Here is a 20413-nt window from a genome sequence, read left to right on the forward strand (position 1 = left end):
TACATTGACAAAATTTAAAGACCTTTCAGTTTTTCTTGAGATAAACTTTACCGGTTGTATCTGCAGCCCAGTGCTGCACTGCATCCGTGATTGCACACAAAAAATTTACTTGCTAACTGTAGTTGTGCACAGTACAAGCACAAAATACACATTAAAGATGATTATTGAAGTTCACTCATCTTAAATCATTTAAGGTTCAAAACTTAAGCAGTAAAATAGCAATTTTATTCCAGGCTTCCCCCTTCAATATTATGGCCTCATCCTGTGTGGGAGTTCCTCTACTATTATTGTAGCATAATACCTAACAACATAGTACAGTTCACCTGTTTGCCATTTATGTGGTATTTATGTGGCAAAGAAATGGATGAATTTTGGATTATGAAGTTAAAAAGAAATGCTGATACCCTTACAGGCATAAACCTGGGTATTTTTTACTGCTGCCATCATGCTCCTTCTGCAACCTTGGGCAAGCCATTCCAGTTCTGTGTCTTCAGACTCACAATGCACCCAGGTGGGCAGGACCACTGTTCACCCAGTAAAACTCTCAGGGCCTTAAGTCCTCTGGGCCTCAGTGTTGCTGGATTTTAAAATTAGGTTAAAGCCATACCCAGAACTGCCTATACATGTGAAACTTTACTGGCCTAAGTATAGGGATGTAATTGTGCCAGTATAGGCGTATCAGAGTATTTTGCCACGTAGAAACATCTTGCACTTGTTGCTTCATAGCTCCTTCCAGGAATGATGACTGGATAAAAGCCAAAGTATTAGTTAAAGAATCAGTTTCAGTTCAATCTTGTTTGTGCAACACTTAACTGACTACTGTAAAGATCCCCGTAAACACAGCAGGCAGGAGAAGCTCACTGTTCCACCGTTCCACATGTGGACTCCAAACTTCCAGCCAGTTCTACTTCGGAGCTGACACTTGCAGCTCCAAATGGAGTTCAAGTTCGCTTCAGACGGACAGCGGCGTGAGGGTTCATTACTGTGGGTCTGACTTGCACAAGAAGCCTCATGCACTGTAATGGGTTTACTCGCATGAATGAGGAGTAAGTGCAGCAATACCTACGGGCAGGAGGACGTCCACGTGTAAAACACCTGCGGATAGAGAGTGCTCTATCATTGGCAGGTATTACAGCAATTACTTCAGTATTAAGACTAGACCAAGTCAAGGCTGAATCACCCGTGCCAAGCGGCAGGACATAATCCTGTTCGATCAGGAATTAACTCCGACAGCATCTGCCGCTGTCCCCGCAGCCTCGCTGCCGGAGCTCCCCGGCCGTTCCGGCGGTGCAGTAACGCCTTTTAAGCCCCAGTGAGGGTGTCGGAGGGGGCTCACAGCCGGGGCGGGGGTCGGGCTGCCGGCCAGGGCACACAGCGGCCGTGTCGGGCCGGGCCGGGCCGGGGCCGCTCTCCGGCGGCGGGCGCAGCGCTCCCAGCGGGACCCGGCGGCGCGGCGGCGGGGGCGGGAATTTGGGGAGGATCCCTGGCCGGGCCGGTGCGTGTGTGTGTGTGTGAGTGTGTGTGTGTGCCGGTGAGCGGCGCGGGGCGGCTCCGGCCGCCTGACGCCAGCCGAGCCACATCCATCCCGATCCCGATCCCGGCGCGGAGAAGCTGCCCGCCGGCCGCCCGTCACTGCCCGCCAGCCGGTAACAACTTCGCGTCTCCCCGCGCCTCTCCCCGCTCGCTGCCCCCGGGGCCGGGCGGCTGTACCCGCGCATCCTCCTCCTCCTCCTGCTCGCTCCTTGCCCGGAGCTGCCGCGGTGGTTCCCGGCCGCGGGGCCGGGCGGCGCGGCGGGAGCGGCTCTGGGCAGCGCTGCGCTCCCGCTCTCCTTCCCGGCATGATGGCGTCCCTGCGGCGGCCCGGCGGGGGCCGCTCCCGGCTCCAAGTTGGTGGGTAGGTGCCGCGCCGGGCCCGGCGGGTGGCAAAGCCCTTCCCTGCCGGGAAGCCGCCGTCCTGCGCCTCCTCCCCAGCCCCAGCCCCATCGTGGCCCGCGGGGACGCGGCGGAGCCCCGGCCGGCCGGGGCAGGGGCTGCCTTTGTGTGTGCGGGAACAGCCTTTCGCCTCCCGCCTCGGCCCAGCCGCGTCCCTCTCTGTCTAATTTATCTTCTTTCTTCTTTTTCTCCCTTTCCTTTCTTTTCTTTCTTTCAACAGCCCCTTCCCTTCCTGGTTTCCCCCCCCTGCCCCCCCTCCCCTTTCTTCTTTAATGACAAATCTGTGCTTAGAGGTCAAGGAAAGTTCACTTTTTTTTTTCCTTTTCCCTGTTAGAGGGTTTGGATGCTTGAGATTTTCCCCCTCCTCAGTATAATTGCTTCATATACTCGTACAGCCAAATAATCTTATCCTGAATATAGATCTTTAAAGCGTATTAAAATTTACTGGCGTGGAGATACTCAGTCATGCGTTCAAAAGGATCTGGGCCAAATACTGACTTTTTTTTTTTTTTTTAAATATAAACTGAAGTCAGAGGGAGTTCTGACCGAGGCAGGGCTGCTGTGATTGCTCTTTTGTTAGTAGATCAATCTGAAGAAGGTACGTGGTCCGACCTTACAGTTTGCTTTTACAAGATCTGGATAAGAACAGCTTATTCTGAGAATTAATCGTTATTTTGATGTATTTTAGGATAAAATGATGCTTACTGCCTGTCTAAAAGGTAACAGTTTTATTTGGGGAAGTATTATAAACAGAAGTTAATAAAAACAGTACTGTTAGAGCCAGATGGGGAGGAATAAAAGTAGATGTGTATTTCAGATACAGGCAAATGGAAAAGATCATTGCCTGAAACATGTCAGTGTTTAATGGATGTCAGTGTTCAAAGATACTACACCTTAAAAATAACATGTGTCTTAGGAAAGAGCTGTCATAGCTGATAGTTTGTATTTCTTTTGCACACAGAGAGGAAGTCCAAAAAAGAAAACTTGTTTAATACTTTTTCTTCCAATAGTTATATGTGTTTTTAAGCAGCACTCAGGAGTAAGAATAAAAACTGTAGCTTGCCCAGCCCACAGAGAACACGTTTCTTTGCAGGTGTGTGTCTGTAATTCTTCATGTGGTTGACTGCATGCACCTTGTCCTGTCAAACAATAGGAGCAAATCATGTGACGGAACCTAAGTTTGGCTTATTTTTTTCTTTTACTTGTGAGTAATGACTTGGTTGAATTATGGGACATGAGTTTTTTAGTCGCAGCTGATTAATACTTAATTTCCACCTTGAACCAGAGAGCCGTGCTATGAAGCTTTTTCAAGATTCTCATTGGATTTTAGTGCAGGTTTTGAGTGCTCACTTCTCTACTGTGACTGGAAGAACATCAGTAAGAAAATGAGAGAGATCTGGCCCTTTCTGAAGTTCTTGCTGTGGTCTTAGGGATGAAGTCTTGCAATTTACTTCAGACTGTACATAGGCGCTTGATTTGGGCGATCCAGAAGCCTTCCACAGCTACCAGAAAGGATCAGTTCAACGCATGATCAAGTTACCCTAAGGGTAGGGATTTGTCCTTGCATCTGTTTTGACCCCATTAGCATTGGGTATGTAATCAAATACATTTTTTTCCTACTCTGTTCTGTTCAACTTGCTTTTTTGTGTACCCTTAAAGATGTGATGATCCAATACATTTGAGAGAAGTGACTGAGTAAACAGATGGAGATCTTTCTGTTTTGGTATAAATATTAACTATCAAATCAAATATTTGAAAGCTGATGAGTCTGGTGTTTGCTTTTCCTCTGTAGTTTGAACACAAAAGTAAAGAGCTGAATGTAAAGAAAAGTAATACAAAGGTTAATAAAAGTGCTACTTGTGTTTCTGAGTACTGGGAAATTATTCAGATTGAACTATGAGTTTCTTTGCTTGCTATAAAGATTTAAATTTTAAAAACGAATGGGTTATGACTGTTTGGGTTTTTTTTAAAATTAGAGCATGAATGCACTGGATATTACATATTGCCAGTGTTCTGCTCTGTGGAGCCCAAGCCATGTGTGTAAAATAAAAGCTCATTTGAGTAGTCTTACAGGCCTAATGGAGGCATCATCTCAGCTTTATAAATAATGTAAGTTGTGTATAATGTGGAGTCCCCAGAGACTGCAGAGAAAGCATCATTACCAGCCTTTTCAACCTGCTGGAGATCTTAAATTGATTTACAGCACTGAACTGGTGCAAAATGATACATCAGGATGACACAGGGTCAACCTGTAAAAGTCTATGATGTGAGCCTGTTAGTTCAGTCATCATAATTAAACCATATTATGAGGGCAGCAAAGCAAGTGTCTGTGACATGTCCCATTGTGCTTCAGATACGGCTGGTTTAAGAATCAAATAAAGAGAGCACCGTGTTTATTATTTAAGTTACACAAAGATAAATTGAAGTTAACACTTGTGGCCCTGTGAAGAGTAAAAGCTGAACCAATTTAGGTTGACTCTCAATCTCTTCCTTGCAGTCATTAGGAGCTGAAATAGATGAAGGAATGTGCAGCTTTGGGATGTGTGTGTGGGGAAGTGGCTGTGAGTGAATCTCTGAAATTTATACATCCTTTCTCAAGGATCAACTAGACTTTACCTGCAGACTGTGCTATCAGATATCAAAGGAACAAACAGGAAAACAATCCAATTGTTTGGCTTTTTTCCCCCTAGTATTTCTAGCCTACTGAAGTTTGTAACTGCCTGTTGAAATGTTCCTGCAGATCTGAGTTCTTGTATAGGACAGAGCATTTTAGTCATTGCTTGAACTATATGGCCAAACTTATTCTAGAACAGAGACTCTAATTGTGAATATGAGTTGGCATAGGTCACTGTGCTTTTCTTAGTGAAGACAACTGTGGCTTCAGATTCGTGTTTTCCTCTAACAGCCCTAGAAAATAGCGTGCCACAGGTAGTAAAATGTTTGCTAAATACTCAGCATCTTAGGTCTTGCTGTTTCTGCTGGTAAAATTACTATGATGTGTTTTGGGAAAAATCCCGCAAAAATGACTTTTCTTTCTTCTTTCTGCTAGGCAGTGTGCTGCTTGGGGATTTGAGAGTTTTGCATTTGTTAGTGTTTAAACCAACTCCTCATACCTGAATTGGTGTGAATTTTTAATCTCCTGAGGTTCTCCCAGCCAAGAAAGAAACATACATTATTTTTAGTCATAAATGTAAGTAAAAAAAAATTTTGAGGCATGCAAGTGAAGCAGAGAAAATAAATGGTCACTACTGGTAAGAGATTTATTAGTCTCCAGGTTAATTTGCACCCCAACAGCATGTGCTTTAGCTAAGGTGCTTTTTGAGAGGCAGATAAAAGAATTAAAACTCACTTTGGAGTGCAGTGGCTTTTAAAATGTGGATGTGGATCTGTCTTTTGCTGTGTCAGTGCAGATGAAGAAACCACTGTATTGGAGAGAGAACCTTAAAATCTGTGAAAATGAAAGTCAGATTGCACAAATTGCTTTATGGTTAACGAAGCGATCCTACCGATGTGTGGGAGGTTTGTTGGTTTTGTTTCTGGTTATTTTTTTAATTTCTGGTTTAGGTTTTCATGACAAACTCACCCAGTTTTGCTTTCAGAGTAGGGAAAAGTCTATTCTGCCCATAAAAACTTCACTGTTTTTCCCTGTAGTAACAGCAGACTAATGTTTTTCCACTGGCCTTTCTTCTGTGTATAGCAAAAAACTGCATGCATACCAGTCTTAATAGTTAAAAGATGATATGCAGTTCCTAGAAGCTTTCCTTTGAAATGTACTGAGTGGAAAATTCGAGTTTAAAATACAGACCCCAAGTTGGCAAGCGAGGTTTGAAATGCTGGTGACTTACAGGCTCATCTACACAGGCATCTTGCAATTCTCAAGCTCTTTTGCTCAAGCTGTAGAGCAGCATAGAGATTTTTTTTATCGAATGGAGGGTTTTGCTTGGGATGGGAAGGAAGTAATTTTGAATTGATATTTTAAAAGTTTTAGTGTTGTCTCCCTGCAGTCTGAGGTATAACTGTTTCCATTAGAATGTTGCTATTCTTCAAGATTTGAAATAACCAGAGAGAATGTTTGATTGGGCCTTTTGTAGAGGGCTTTACAGAAAGTGGATTCAGGAGTGAGAACACCCTTGGCTGGCTAATGGCTGCCACAAAGATCCCTATCCTCATCCTCAGACAAATGGTAATTTGCATTACAGAAGCTTTTCGGGTTGCTGTGTATTTGAGGGGGGGGACGCCTTTGTTTTTTAACGGGATAGAGAAGGCAAGCATTTAGTAAGATGGGCTGATTTCAAGGAATGAAAGCATTTTCTAGAATGATCCCAGATCATACGGGATTTCTCCCTGCATCCATTTGATGCCTGCATGTGTTGGCACTGGAAGTTCGTCCTAGTTTAATAGGAACAAAGGGCGAGCACACTACTCCTAATTAGCCTGTGTGAGGTCAAGTATTCCACACACAGAACGCTGAACTCTGCCAAGCTGTGGAGATGGGTCCATTTTTATTACTTTTTTATTTTGGGAAAGGAGGAAGGATGTGTCAGGAGCTGCGGTCGTGGGATTGCTCTGGTGGAAGGGTTGTAGGGCTGTGACCATAGTGCCACACAGCAGCTGAGTGGAGCCATCATTAGATTCCAAAGGGTTTTCTGCAAGCACGGATTGCTTTGCTCAGTTGTACTCTTCTGGTGGACTGCTGTCTTGGGAGACTGTGTAGAAGCTGAGTTTACATCAGGAGATGAAGCTTTTTTCTTCCCCTCTCTAGACTTGCCAGTGTAGAGGAACCTGACCAGTAGAGCTATTCTGGACACTTGCACAATTTGGTCATTCTAATATAGATCTGTGATTGTTCTGGACTATGTCACTTTTATTCCAATATGTGTTATCCACTCAGGAGAAGGATATTAGAACAGATGTCACCAGTCTCTCCCGTTTGGTTCTTCCCCCACCCTTTCTCCAGCATGCACAGGCGAAGTCTAGAGTACAAGGAGGAAAACAAATTATTTTTAAACATGCCTTTATATAAGTCATTATATTTAGGCACTGTTCAAAGCAGTATCATCCAAACCCAACTATTATGTTGACTTGGCATGTAAGCAAATCATTAATGTGGTTCACCAGTGATTTCTGAAGCATTATTTCATATTTCTGTACTCGTAAAGGGAACACTCTTCCCAACATGGCAGCAGATGAGACTGTCTAAGTCAGTGTAGACAGTCTGAATTATAGCACTTAATGGTATTCAGAAGTATATCACTTGCATGTTTTTGTCATTAAAACTACTAAAATGCCAATCCACATCAAAGTGATCTATGGACTATCAATCCAATATTGGGTAACTTGAAAATAAGATACCCATTAAAAGTTTTTACAGTGCTGAAGTGGTTATAGACAGAATCATGAGAGTTTTCTCTGTGTCCTTGTGTCTTTCCCCAGCATGGGTGTAAGAATCACATCTGCCCTCCAGTTTTGACTGATGGACCTTCTTTCAGTACTTGGAACTATTGTTTGAGGGGCAGCTGAAAATATGTCCTCTCATTACAGATTTCATCCGTGAATAGAACCTGGATTTCAGGGTTTACAGCATTACAGAGGTTCTTCTGCAGAGGTGGCAAGACTGATGTACATGTTTAAGGATGTGTCTGAGTAGATGAAAGCAAAAAAAGCATATGTGCACACACTTGACACTCCTGTAGCAGGTTGAAAAGTTTTCTGTGAGTTCAGAGAACCTCGTATGTTCATATTGATTGGTGCATGCAGTGACCGTAGTTGATTACTTGCTTTTATTTCTCACTTTGCTCAGCTGCCAACTGGTATCTCATACTTCTGTGTTTACATGAAAGATTGAATTACTGAGATATTTTTCTTGTAAATAATTTCAGACTTCTGATTTCAAGCACTTTCAGGAATTGGAAATATAATCAGCATTCTGTCTGGTGTAGCATGTTTAAACCAGGACATGAGACTCTTAAAGATATTTTATTCTTACAGTGGTGTGTATATAGGACCCTTCAGAGCGGATAGGTATGCTATATGTGTGTGTGGACATATTAATACCTAAAATAATAGTCACTGCTGTTGAAAGTTAAATTATTTGAATCAGAGGAAGGTAGGCTGCACCTATATATAGTTGAGAAGAGTCTGTACATTTATCAAGGTCTGTGTATGTAATAACTATTTATATATAAATACTTAAATGCTGTTTAAATGCTTAAAAGCTTAAAATCAGTTTTGGTTAAAGATGAAGTAAATAACTGGAGAATCATGTTGCAACAAATTGTGGTTTCCACTTAAATGTGTTTCTAAGAGTGATAGAAGGAGGAAACATCTGCTGTTTGGTCAGATGCTGTTAATGAGCTGCATATTTGACTTCATTCTGCCAGTGTATTTCACCTTTGTATCTGCTGGGTTTCATTTGAATATTGACGTGGGAGGAATTAATCAAACGCCCTGGTTGTCTTACCTGCATCTTACTAGTAAGGACTTTGATTGAACTGATCTGTTGAGGGAAAATATATGTAGCTTGTAACTGGACATATTTTCTGTGACAGGGGAAAGAAGGGTCCCAAAATTCTGTCAAGATAAACATGGTAGTGTGTGTAAGAGAGAGGGTGGAACGTGGTGTGAAACTGACATCTCCTGCTCTTTCAGTTGATGGTTTAATTCTCTGGAGTGTCCCTGTAATTTAGACAGCTGAAGAATAGCAAAAAATATATGGGTTGGGTTTTTTTGTTCTCTGTTGTTTTTTAACTCCTCGTCCTTTCCTTTCTAGCCCTCCCAAAATGTTGTAAAACAAACTCTGCTAGTGTTTTGGTAGGACAGAATAGTTGGCAGAACACCGTTGCTCACTGTTGGCCAGTTGTCTTTTTTTCAAGGGTTTCCAAGCTGTCTTACATGAAGCAAGAAATTTACTTTCAAGTTAGGCCACACACTAGCACCTGCTTAGGAGTATAGATTCTGCTCCCAGGTCCTGAAAAGTTACTGAAACTGGCTTGTCAATAAAACACAGTCCTGTTTGATGAAGGGTCTTTCTCTTGATATCTAAATGCTCTGGTGTGAAATTTGACATATTTTTATCACTGTTATGGTTTCCAGGCTGAAATATACTTTGGGGAAGGCGAGTTTGGATTTATTTTAACCTAGGAGGGGCTTTATTCAGGTTAGTAAAACTGCAAACTACAAGATGATTTTTTTTTCTGTTGACTTAATTCCATGTGTAATAAAACAGTCCATCATGCTTTTGCAGATAGGCTGGGAGACAAATGGGATATGAACATGACAGGGCTTAGTCATGATTGCTTAAGGTATCTGGAGCTATAGTGATGAGCATGGGATGGGAACCTCTGTAGATCAGAATCTTCCAGTAGCTCACAAGCAGTGAAAAATGGGGTGGAAAAGTGGTTTCTTCACCAGGGTTGTATGCAAAGCAAGGTGACAGTGATGAGGACTTGTGTTTTAATGGAACAGAGCCATACATGAAGCCACACTTCAGGGGTAGAAGCATGAAGGGAGGAAGAGTGAGGCAACTCAGAAGGCTTCTGGATTCTCTGAAGTGGTCAAAATCAGGGAGAAAGCAGCTTTCTTGTGCCTCTGCCTATGCTCAGCAAACAGAGCTCAGTCCCTGCCTCAGTGTAGTAGCACTTGATATGATTTTGTTCTTGTGCCGAGGCAAGCGGAGTTCTACCCAGTTTTCTTGAACCAGTTGCTTTTCTGATGTGATCAAATTAATTGGCAGGTGGTTGTTTTGAGAACTTCACAGAATCACAGTACGGTTGATATTGGAAGGGACCCCTGGAGGTCATCTGGTCCAGCCTCCTCCTCAGTCACGGCCACACAGGTTGCCCAGGACCATGTTCAGATGACTTCTGTTTTTCCAGTTGTGTGACAACTGCTCTTGTTTTTCCCAACAGTGAATAAAGTAGATTTGAAATTTATTTGAATCTCAAGGACCTGTCAACATGTACATGATGGCTTCTGAGATTGTTACATGCATAATGCCATGATGCTGGTTTAATTTCAAGTCTGTAGTTCAGGAATCCCAAACGCATGTAAAGCGTGTGCTTCCCTGTACAGGGAGGGAAGAGGGAGATGAGAGGGACAGAGACCCAACTTGAGTGGCTTTACTGAGGTCTTACCATGAGTCTAACATTCAGGACCAGAATTGCAACTCCCTTCACACTCTCTCTTGGTCTTTGCTCTTGTCAGATATGTCTTTTCATCGCTAAGGAGAGAGAGAGAGAGAGAGAGAGATAGATAGATAGATAGGTAGATGGATAGAAAGAGCAGACCTTAGTTATGTCATCATCTTAGTTCTGCTAATTACCTGGTGAATGCAGTGATGAACTATACTGATTTGAAAAATGTGGATTTTGACCTTGCTGAATGTCTTGGAAAACTTGGCTTACATATAGGTTGCCATCCTGACTATTGCAGTTTCTTGTTTTGCATTTTTGCCTGCTGCTGGCTTTACAGTCTGGCATATTTAATAACAGGCCCTTTATTATCCATGCTGGCTAGTGTCAGTGTTAAGTGCTTTCTCTTGGATATAGTAGCCAAAGGAAAAGTCTTTGTCTTTATTAGTTTAAAAACTTAGGATAAAGTAATTACAGTTTCTGTAATGTGTCGTATTATATTTCATGTGGAAAATACTTTATAGATGCTCTCGGCTTTAAACTCTGCATTGTGTGGTATTTTTGGACAGATGGATATGAAATCACTCTTTTTTCCCCCAAGTTTTCAGTCTAGTTACTAGAGCAGAAGGCAGTGGCATTAGAGGGGGGTTGAATTTCTTGCTGGAGTGTTTGGTTATTCAGAACCAGCCAAGGCAGGGCGCCTTGCCCTAGGGATGAGAGCAGGTTTTGCAAATAAGCTGAAGTACTCATGTCTGAGTGTGAGCTAATCTTTGACCTGGATATCACTTAAAATTTGGGGGTGGCAGCTCCCCAAGATGCAAAGAACTCTTAAGAGTTGGGCTTCTCTCAGCCCCAGCCAGGGATTTCTTCGCATAGGCTGGCTGGGTGACTTTGGTGCTCTGAGCTGACCCCGCAGAATGTGTTTTTTGGTTTATGTTGGTTTTGCCAGGTTAGGAAGGTGAACTGACTGACAGGTAGAGGAAAGTTGTGTTGCAGTACCGAGGCTGGGATAAGGGAGTAAAGAGAAACCTTTTCTCTCTGGGTGGGAGTGAGCCCTTGGGGCTGCTCGCTGGCTTGTGGACCTGTGACCTTGCTGGCCCAAGGCAGCTGCTGGAGGTAGCCAGTCACAGGACAGTGCTGTAGCACTCCCAGATGAAGACTTCCTTAATACGCTTGCCAAGGAAAGGTCTAATTTACAGGGTTTTTTTCCCAGATACTTATGTTGGTGATTAGCAGGGACTCGACTGCCAACAGTTACGTCAGCCACAAAGCCCCAGTGTAGCTCTATTGGCAGCAAAACGACAGTGATTAATGGTGCAGTGTCTTTTATTGGGGGTGAGGGAGGACGGATGGAGAGCAACACTTAAACAAGCTTTTCTGGTCAAGTGTTGTTTTGCTGGTATAAACTGCAAGCTGTCTTAGAGATGTTTTCTAGTTTAGTGCAAGCAGATGAGCAGAACACATCTAGTGCTCGTCCTGTGTGAGACAGGACAAGTGGTTTTCCTCAGGAGGAAAAGAGTGTCCGAGTTTAACTTCTTGGTAGTAGAAACTTTATTTTCCTCTTCAGAGGATGAAAGAACTTGAAACAATTGGCAGACTGGGTACAGTTAGCAGCATTATCAAGAAATCAGAGAAAAGGTAAATACTTAATCCCCTAAAACCCCTTCTGTAAAAGTAGATTGGTGTTACCAGAAATTGCTGCCAGTGAAGATAGTTAGGACACCTGAAGCTGATCTGTGGTGTGAGCCTGTGCACTGTTTGTAGCTTTCCTGGGTACTGCACCACTGCATAAATCACTTTCACATTTTGGCTTTCAATCCACTTTCCTCAAAGGAAATGTAGAAAGCATTTGTTTTGGTGTTATATAGTAAATGTGTTTGAAAGCCCTTACTCTTTCTTGTTACTTGCATCGCTGTAGTATGTTTCTTAACTTTTAGGAATTAGACTATCTACAGATTTAAAATGAAAACTGTAGGTATTTCCCTAGTAGTGGGAGCTACTGCTTTTCCTAGTGCTGGAGCAAGGTACTCACTGAATTCCCTTGTAGCCTTCTGCTGTGCTGAGGAACTCTCCAGATCATGGGAATCTGACTGTAACATCTTTTTAATTTTTATTTCTGGCCTGGCTAGAGGCTTCTTTGCAGAAATCGTCACCGTAACTGGCATAAATGCTCCAGGGCTATTTACTGCAGCTGACTGGATAACTGTTCCCTTTGCCCTTCTCCCCACCAGTTTATCAGGAATGATTCTTGCTCATGGTCAGACCCGACACATCTGCTGTGGTTTGTGAACTGGGAGTGCTGATGGCAGGCTGCTTTGGCTCAAGTCTCATATTCCTGATTTTTTCCATCACACCTTTGCCTACCTTCTTGCTTTCACTGACTTGGTACATGAGGGCTCTCAATCTTCCAGCCAGCCAGCAGGCCAGGGTTGTTTGAGGCTAAAGGCTTCTTATCTTTGGAGCTGGGGAGCGCTGGTGTCAACCCCAGAATTAAAAGCATCTTGTGTTAACAGCTAAAGACAAAGAATCTGAAATCTTTGTGTGTTCTTTCTGTGCACTAGCTTGTGGCCTAGAAGTAAGTAGTCTTGGAAAGCTACAAGTGCTGGAAGTTCACCCTTGCAGCCTCACTTTGTGACTTTGGAGCTTGGAGTTCTTCTGTTTATCCTCAGTACCAGGCCAGCTATGACTGTTTGTTCAGTAGCAGGCAGCAGCAGCAGTGGAAAATTTGGAAGCCTTATGGCTGTTTTAAGCTACCCTGCTGCTGACCTTGCAGAGTATGGGCTGTTTGGAAAATGCCGTGTTTTGGTGTCTTGGCTGTAAGAGACTTGCAACTTTGCCAAATTTGAATTTTGAAACTTCAAACTGGTCTCGAAAAATTATGGTGGAGTGATTAATAGGCTGCCTTATTGCCATATGCAGAGTCATACAGGCTCTGTTAATAAGAAAAGCTTGCAGATAAGGAAAGGGTACTGAGTAATTCTTTTTGTGACTTGGTTCCTCTTCCAAAAATCATGAAAAGCTTACAGATAACGAGGGGATCAGACAGACAGATTACAGCCCTTTTCTCCTGTTGTAAAACCTCTGTATTCCCAGTAAGCAGTGTAGGAGGATATCTCCCACTTCCTTTCAAGCTATGCTGTTCCCAACTGCTGTATTAACTATCAGTTCCTATCTGTGGGTTGAAGCCTTTGTACAGAATGCTCCAAAGCCTTGATCTCAGGAATATGAGAAAACAGTTTGATGTGAGATTCTGCAGATGTTCTGGCACAGGGCTGTGACAGCTGCTTTTGCCTCATCCCACAGTTTTTTGTATCTGACTCCTCGTGTATGGCTGCACCCTTGTTTTGCCCTTTTGGAAGGGGAAAGGTGTGTCTGTGACTTCTGGGTCTGTTTTTAGTGTAGGCACACTCAGAATTGCACCTCACCTGCTGGTAAAGGCCACGATCAACCTTACATATGTGTTTGCAGGTGTATTTTAAATGGTAACCCAGAGTGCCCTTGATTTGGTCTCAGGAGGATCCCTAAAAATTTGTACTTGCCTGTAGGTTGTAATCTTTGAAGAGTTTAATTGTCCTGTATGGAAGCTGAAGGGCCATCTGTAAACACTGTGGTCTTCCATTTATAAAGGGTCTGTGACTTAGGGTGGTTTGATAAATACCAAGGAACTGCCAGGGAGTATATGCTGTGATGGGGTCGTGCAGCTGCTGCTCCCTGTCCTGAGGACCTGGAGCACATTGGGCTTCATGTCATCTGAAGTCCAGTCCCGGTTTTCAGAAGGCCACTCATGGCACACTGTAATTAAATAATGTTTCACTGGACTGTAGAAGTCTGGCAAATATTGGTGTTTGTGTCTGAGTTGTATAAACTTGGCTTGGAAAGCTGTGTCATCTTCAAACACTTTCTCTGTCCCGAATGGTAGTTGTGAATTGCAGGACACTTGACGAAATTCAACATAGACATTTTAAAGCCGTGGAGAAGGTACAGTGTTTTAAAATTTGTTCGAAGGCGAAAAAATAGCTCTTTAGTTTTTACAGATAAGGCAGAAACCAGGAAAGCTGGAGGAATCATTTAAAAAGAGTAAAGCGTGCATCTCATGAAATGCACTGAAATGTCTTCAGTGCTGGAAAACTGATTATTCTTATTTCAGGTGTATAAATGGTGGGTGGGGGACTAATTTGTGGAAAGATTCATTTCATTTAACAGCATTACTTTTTTGGTTTAATTTTCATCAGTTTGTTCTGCTTTGCTGAGGCTTGACCCAATAACTCTTTTATTAGTAAGTAATTTTTCTTCTCAGTTTTTGTCATCTCTTGCTTTGGTGAAGGATTCTGTTTAAAGCTGAGGCTCTTGAGCTGTAATTTAACATCTTTACTTAATCTCTGATAAATGAAGTCTGGGTCACAGTCTTTAGAAGTGGTTTAATGCAGCTGATGTAACTGTATTGGTGCATGCTCTTGGTGAAATGAATCATTTGGAGGAGCAGTGACTTGCCTCAGCTGAGCATAACTGGAGTGTGTTTGGTGGGGTTCCCCTCCTTAAAAAATACCCCATTGGAGCGCTGCTCTGGCTGGGGCTGACAAACCCCTTTTTAAATTCATGCAGTCTGTGCTAGACTGTGCTGTTCTCTGAAGACAAAACACATCTTGCATTTTATGAGCTTCACTCAAAAATTTTGATGCCTGAGTGGTGATGGACATTTTTTCTTTCTTTTCTGTTTTAAAGATTTTCCTTTATGCTGCAGATGTATGTTTTAACTGCCTAAAAAAATCCCTGAAAGTGACATGTCAGTAAATTTTCCCCATCTCACCTGTGAAGGAAGTTCCTCCCACCCTCTGCTGATGAATTGGAGGGAAATGCTTTTTTCGGCTGATAAAAAGAAATAAAATTCCATGCCCTTCCCAAAGGAGGAATTCAACAATTGGACAAGTGATGTGGGACCATGTGTTGGTTTGTAAAAGGATATAGTTTGTAAAGATGTTTCCTTTGATGCCTGTGATGAATATGGATGTGTTTCCGTTGGAGAGGGTTTTGATTAAATTATGCAATTAGAGCTGACCAGACAGATCTAAATATAGGAAGAGGTTTCAGTTATCCTGCCTTTGTGTGTATTAACACACCCACACAGATGTGTGTTTGTTATTGTTGTAAACAACACCTGTTTTCTAAAGACAGTTCAAAAAGTCAGGAAAGGGAATGGTCTCTGTGGAAAAAGGGAGTTATACGGGAGTTTTATGATGAAAGGGAAAAAAAAAATCTGTTTTCCCCAGCTTTTTCACCTTTTAGAAGAGGACTTCTGACTTACTTTAATAGCTAGGCTAGTCCTGGCATCTTTGTGGATGTTCACAAAGCCATAGCCAGTGCTCCGGACTGGTCTTAGAGGTTCTTCTGCATTTTTCAGGACTTGGTCTGTGTCATCTAACAATGCTGACTGAGAGATCCTTGGCTGCTTCTGTACTCCTGAGTGCTCTTAGTTCCTAGTAGGACAATGCATGGAGTTTAAGTACTCCACAGCACAAGTGAAATGGATAAACCTGCCCCAAAGATGCACAATACCCACTGTGATGGCTGGTAATTAATTCTGTTCCTTGACAATTGTTTCTTTGGATATGTTTTTCTTTTGAATGTCTTGTCATAGTTTGAGGATTTCTCTGAGAGGCCTTTAGCTTGGAGAGAGGGAAGAATGAAGAGTGTCTTCCTTCATAGCATTTAGGGAAAAAAACACCTTATGAACACTATTCTGGCAAGTTTTGTGATTCCTTGTATTCATCTTATAGGTTATTTTAGTGAAGTTCATATTTTGCAGTCCCATCTGTGGCAGAGTTTTGACTGAATCATCAAGTTACAGTTCCTTCCTGACCTTGGTTAAAGCACTAGGCTGTGGTTTTAGAGATAGTCTTTGAAAGCACATCCGATTCAGTCCGACTGCTCGCCAGCACCAGAAGGGATTTGTCCACACCTGGGTGGACGTTTTGATCATCCTACTTGTACTAGCTCTGCTGTGCACCAGGCTTACCCAGCTTCCTGACCAAGTATCTTGGCAAACTTGGTTTTAGTTTTTTCCTGTAGTCTTGGCAATATAAAATTTATATAAAATAAGCACGGCAAGGAGACCTGCAGGTGGTAGAGGAAGAGCTGGTGTGTTGTGACTTTGTGGAATCTCACATGCATCTGAAGGCAGGAGAGAGTAAAATTCAGCAGTGTGTTTTTCATCTCTGGTGACAAAGGCAGGATTTGAGGATCTGGTGATCACTTAAGAGGCTGTAGAGTGTTAGTGTTGTAACCATGGTGGAGCTGTGCTTTAATGAAGGTGGAGATAAAACTCATGAAGGATGTGGTGTTTAAATTTGTTTTCAGGAGTATGGTTTTCAGTAGGTCAAAAACAGCAAAGGTATTGGGAAGAAATGTTCTTAACCAGGACAAGGACAAATCTAATTGTTGATGCATGTCTGTTAAAACTGGGAAAGAACCTTTGCCATGTTCTTCTCACAATGATATACTAGCTTAGAAAGACTTTTGTGCCATTTTAGTTGTATTGTAACACAGGATTCGGTTTCTAATGTGTATGGAAAGCAGGCATTTTTTCTGGAGAAGCAACAGTGAAGTTACCATAAATCTTTCAAATCTGGTACCTTCAAATCCAGAAAACCTGTAAGAATTTGCTATTGTTTTACTCTTGCAGTCGTGATAGTTGAGACTTCAAGGGCAAGGAGCAATGCCTTGTGTGCCAGAAGCTGAGTGGGGAGGCGGGCAGGAGAAAAGCTGTGGTTCGCTGTAGAAACTGGCCGAACACCGTGTTCTTGGTTTGAACTGTGGGGAGCACTGGGAAGGAGCTGGCAGATACTGAAAGTGTAAGGTTATCCCTTCATGCTCTGGACTAACAGAGCAGTGGGGTTTGTGGGTTTTGGGTCACTGTTGCCCTCCTTCCCTCCACTGGTAAATCCTGCATTGCCCTGCGGTTTCATTTTACTCTCCCCCCGCCTGCTGAACTAAAGGGTGCTTGTAGGTATCTGACAGGATTTTCCCTGTGCGCTGTACAGTGGTACATGGGAGGTTTTCTTGGAAGGGCAATCCCTCAGCCAAATAGCATGAGGGATGGATGGCCCAAGAGGAGTTTTGATGCAGACTGGGTGTTTTGGGCTGTTACAGAGGTTACTTCACAGGACAGGCTGGAGATACCCATCCTCCTGGCCCTTGCTGGATCTAAGTAAGGAAAGGAGTCTAATGCAGTGTCAGGAAAAACCCTGCGTACTCTGTTAGGTATGATGAGGTATTTTCAACACCAGTGTGTTCCTCTTTCCTTGAATGATATGTTGTATATCAGAACACAGGATTGCTTATTTCAATGGTTTTTTGAGTTCTTTCTACCATGCCAAGAGAACATAAAATAGTTAATTTTTTTCTTTTTTCTCTTTGTCATTTTCCAAACCTACAAGGAAAGCCAAGTCAGGTTCTGTACAGGCTCTCTAATGAGTTCTACAGCGCTGTGATGTGAAATGTGCTTTCTTTTTACATGTGTATTGTAATTCAGTGAGGTTTCTGCCAGGTTTAGTGCATTTTTCCAAGCTGAGCAAGATCTGATCTTCTGCCATAAGAAGGTGCAAAGAAAGAATTTGTTGACTAAAAGGAGGGTAATTCAGCAGAAGACTCCGGACTTTCTGTTTCACAAAGCACATTACTTGAAGAAAGAAATCAAAACTTTTTGCTGCTTGCTCCAAGGATAGGGAGCTAGATGAAGTTAGTGCACAATATGTTGTTACACATTCTACCATTGCAGCTGCTTAGACTTTGTGCCTTTTAGTAATACATAAAAACTGTACATGGAGATAGTTCCTGCCAGAATAAAGAGACAGCTCCCTGGCTTCTATGCCAAAATCTGTTTTTTGATTGGTTTTTTTTTTAAGAAAAAAAGTCTAAATATTGTACTGAATACATGAATTGCTAAAAATATATGTCTCTCAGAGCAGGTAAACGACTAAATATTTTTAAAGAAGTAAATTAAAATCTCTCTGCTTGTTATTTCTTTATAGTGTTACTAAGTAATGGATGCTGGGAAGAGGTATGTTGACTAAGATAAATTGAATTTTTAAAATGTAGTCATAGACTAGACAGTTTTCTCTGTGGTTCACTGTGGTTCCTGCCCATTTTTATGTCTAACTGTGCTAAGCATATATTAAAAATATTTAATAGGATCCTTTTTGCCTGCATCACTGAGCCTGTAATACAAATAACGAAATTAGTAGGAGAGTTAGAGTCACTTCTTGTTTGCCTGAAACTTGGGCTAGAAGTTGTTTTGCTCCCCCATCCACCCCTCTGGGAGAGGATCATCTAATTGTCTAAACCCTTTCTCCACCCATCAAAAACAGTCATTTATGCAAAGTGGGACAGTTTCCTATGGGATCTCCTGTGGGAATTTGAAAGCAGTCTCGTTGAATATTTTACTGTCTGCTTCATGTTGCTGACGGAGTAGCTATCTCTTCTTTGAGGGCTAGAAAAATAGAACTTCAGTCTTAGGCATTTTGCCTGAATATGTTTGTTGTATACAAGGCTGGCCAAACAGATATATAAAAATATAATGCTCACTTATTTTTTCATAGGCTGCGTACAGGTTTGTGTGTTAATCCAAAGATGACAAAAAAAGACAACAGCAGTGAAGGAAGACAAATTAAAACAACATTGGGATTTGAAAGAAGTTTGTTGATTCCAACTCATCCATCAGCAGACAGAATGCATAATAAAAAGTGCATGGGTTTGGATGTGTAGAGAGTGTCTGATAAGTGGGTAATACTCAACTTCCTTTAAACTGTTGCCAGACTGCTTTTTGGAGAGTGCCCTGTTGTTTTGCCTAGGTTTCTGTTCTGTCCCTACCTCATGAATAAAGAGACCCTTCAAGGGCTGGTGGTCACTCAGCTGTTGGAAATACTAATTCCCACTTTCCCAGAAGGGCACGTGGATTTGGGGAAGAAAGACGCAGACTGTGTCATCTGCTGACTCGTGGTTTAATCTTTATTTTGCACTTCCAGCTGATAAGACCACTTTGTGCAGAAGCAATACAGGAAATGATGCAGTGCAGAAACCAAGAGTGGCAGAAAGGGAAATGGAATGTACTGGCAAGGGCTCAGCCCTGCGGACGAGCTCTCTGCTTCTTGGAAACGAAAATCTCCACATACATTGTGGTTTGGGTTTTATTTGTTTGGTTTTGTTGTTGTTTTTTTCTTTGTCTGTTTGTTTGTTTTTTGGGTTTTTTTAGCTTAATATTGGTTTTGGAGCTTAGAGGAACTAGTGTACAGCAGCCTGTGAGTTTTGTCCCTCTTCCCTTATCTTGCTGCTTGTTCAGGGCTTGGGGTGTGCTTAGGCTTTGTTTTGGAGGCAGGACTTCAGCAGGAATCCCTGGCTGGAGGCTGGTGGCCAGCTGGGTCCCTCTGAGCTGCATTACTCCCAAGCTCACCTCCAAGCGCTGTGCCTAATGCTGTTCCTCCTGCTCCCAGCAGCTGTTGTCACAGAGATGCCACCGTAGCTTTGATGGTGAGGGTGAAACTTGTTTTGGAGTGCATGACTGTGGGAGTGGGATGTGTGTGTGCTGCAGGATTTGATCCAAAAACTTCAGAGAATCTGTTCCTTTGGTCTGACTGCTTGGGGCTGCATCTGTCATCTTAGTCTGTGCAGAACTCATGTACTAGCCCATGGTAGGGTTGTATTTTCAGGCACTGATATAAACATACAGTCTTAATAGAGAGGACTTCTCCTTTTTCACAGCAAGTAGCTTAGTGAAAAATGGGTCAGGCCTAGGTAGAACCACATTTGCAAACATTATTGATGTTGAATGAAGCTTGGGTCAAAACGTAGGCTTTGTGCTTTCTCCTTTATTAGAGCTTCAACTCAAGCCCTTTAAATCTTTTTTCACATCAGATGGATGTGAAGGAGAAAGCTTTACTTGGTATACTACTGGAACTTGTAACTTTTGTATGTGGAACTTGTATCTTTTGCTTGAAAAGTGCAGAAAAAAGATATTTAGAATATTGATTAAGATACAGACTATATATGAATTGAGAATAACTCAGTTACAAACATATTTAAAGCACATTCCTGTGTGCTGGTTCTGGTAATTCAGTTATTAAATTAGCACAGCATTTTAATAGAGCACTTTATAGTGCATGTAAGGATAAAGTATACCTGGACTACAGTCAGTGACAGTAATGGAGTTTCAGTTCATTTAACAGTATAGCACATGCCCACGTAACAAAACAGATTCTTAAATTTGCCGCAGGCTCATGCAAGTCTTCCCTTGCATTAACATTATTATTTCAAATACAGCATAAAAGAAATGGGATGTACCAGTTTGAAGTGTAGGTAGA

At 42.4% G+C, this 20413-nt stretch overlaps 1 protein-coding gene across 3 annotated transcripts in view; it reads left to right on the top strand.

Annotated features, from left to right (window-relative positions):
* SMAD1 (SMAD family member 1) overlaps positions 1-20413 on the top strand; it is a 64375-nt gene that overhangs the window by 17738 nt on the left and 26224 nt on the right. Inside the window, exon 1 of one of the 3 annotated variants that reach the window (XM_042049708.1) lies at positions 1564-1646. The exons of 1 other annotated variant lie outside the window; for it this stretch is intronic. The gene's annotated coding sequence lies outside the window, so the exon portion shown is untranslated. Of the gene's footprint in view, positions 1-1563; positions 1647-1810; positions 1895-20413 lie in introns of those variants that run through there. One more of the 3 variants, XM_042049709.1, reaches the window with a different exon arrangement.

This window comes from Corvus kubaryi, unplaced genomic scaffold (assembly GCF_017639235.1).
Source record: "Corvus kubaryi isolate FWS band 111438036 unplaced genomic scaffold, C.kubaryi_AGA036_p1.0 71, whole genome shotgun sequence".
Lineage (NCBI taxonomy): Eukaryota > Metazoa > Chordata > Aves > Passeriformes > Corvidae > Corvus > Corvus kubaryi.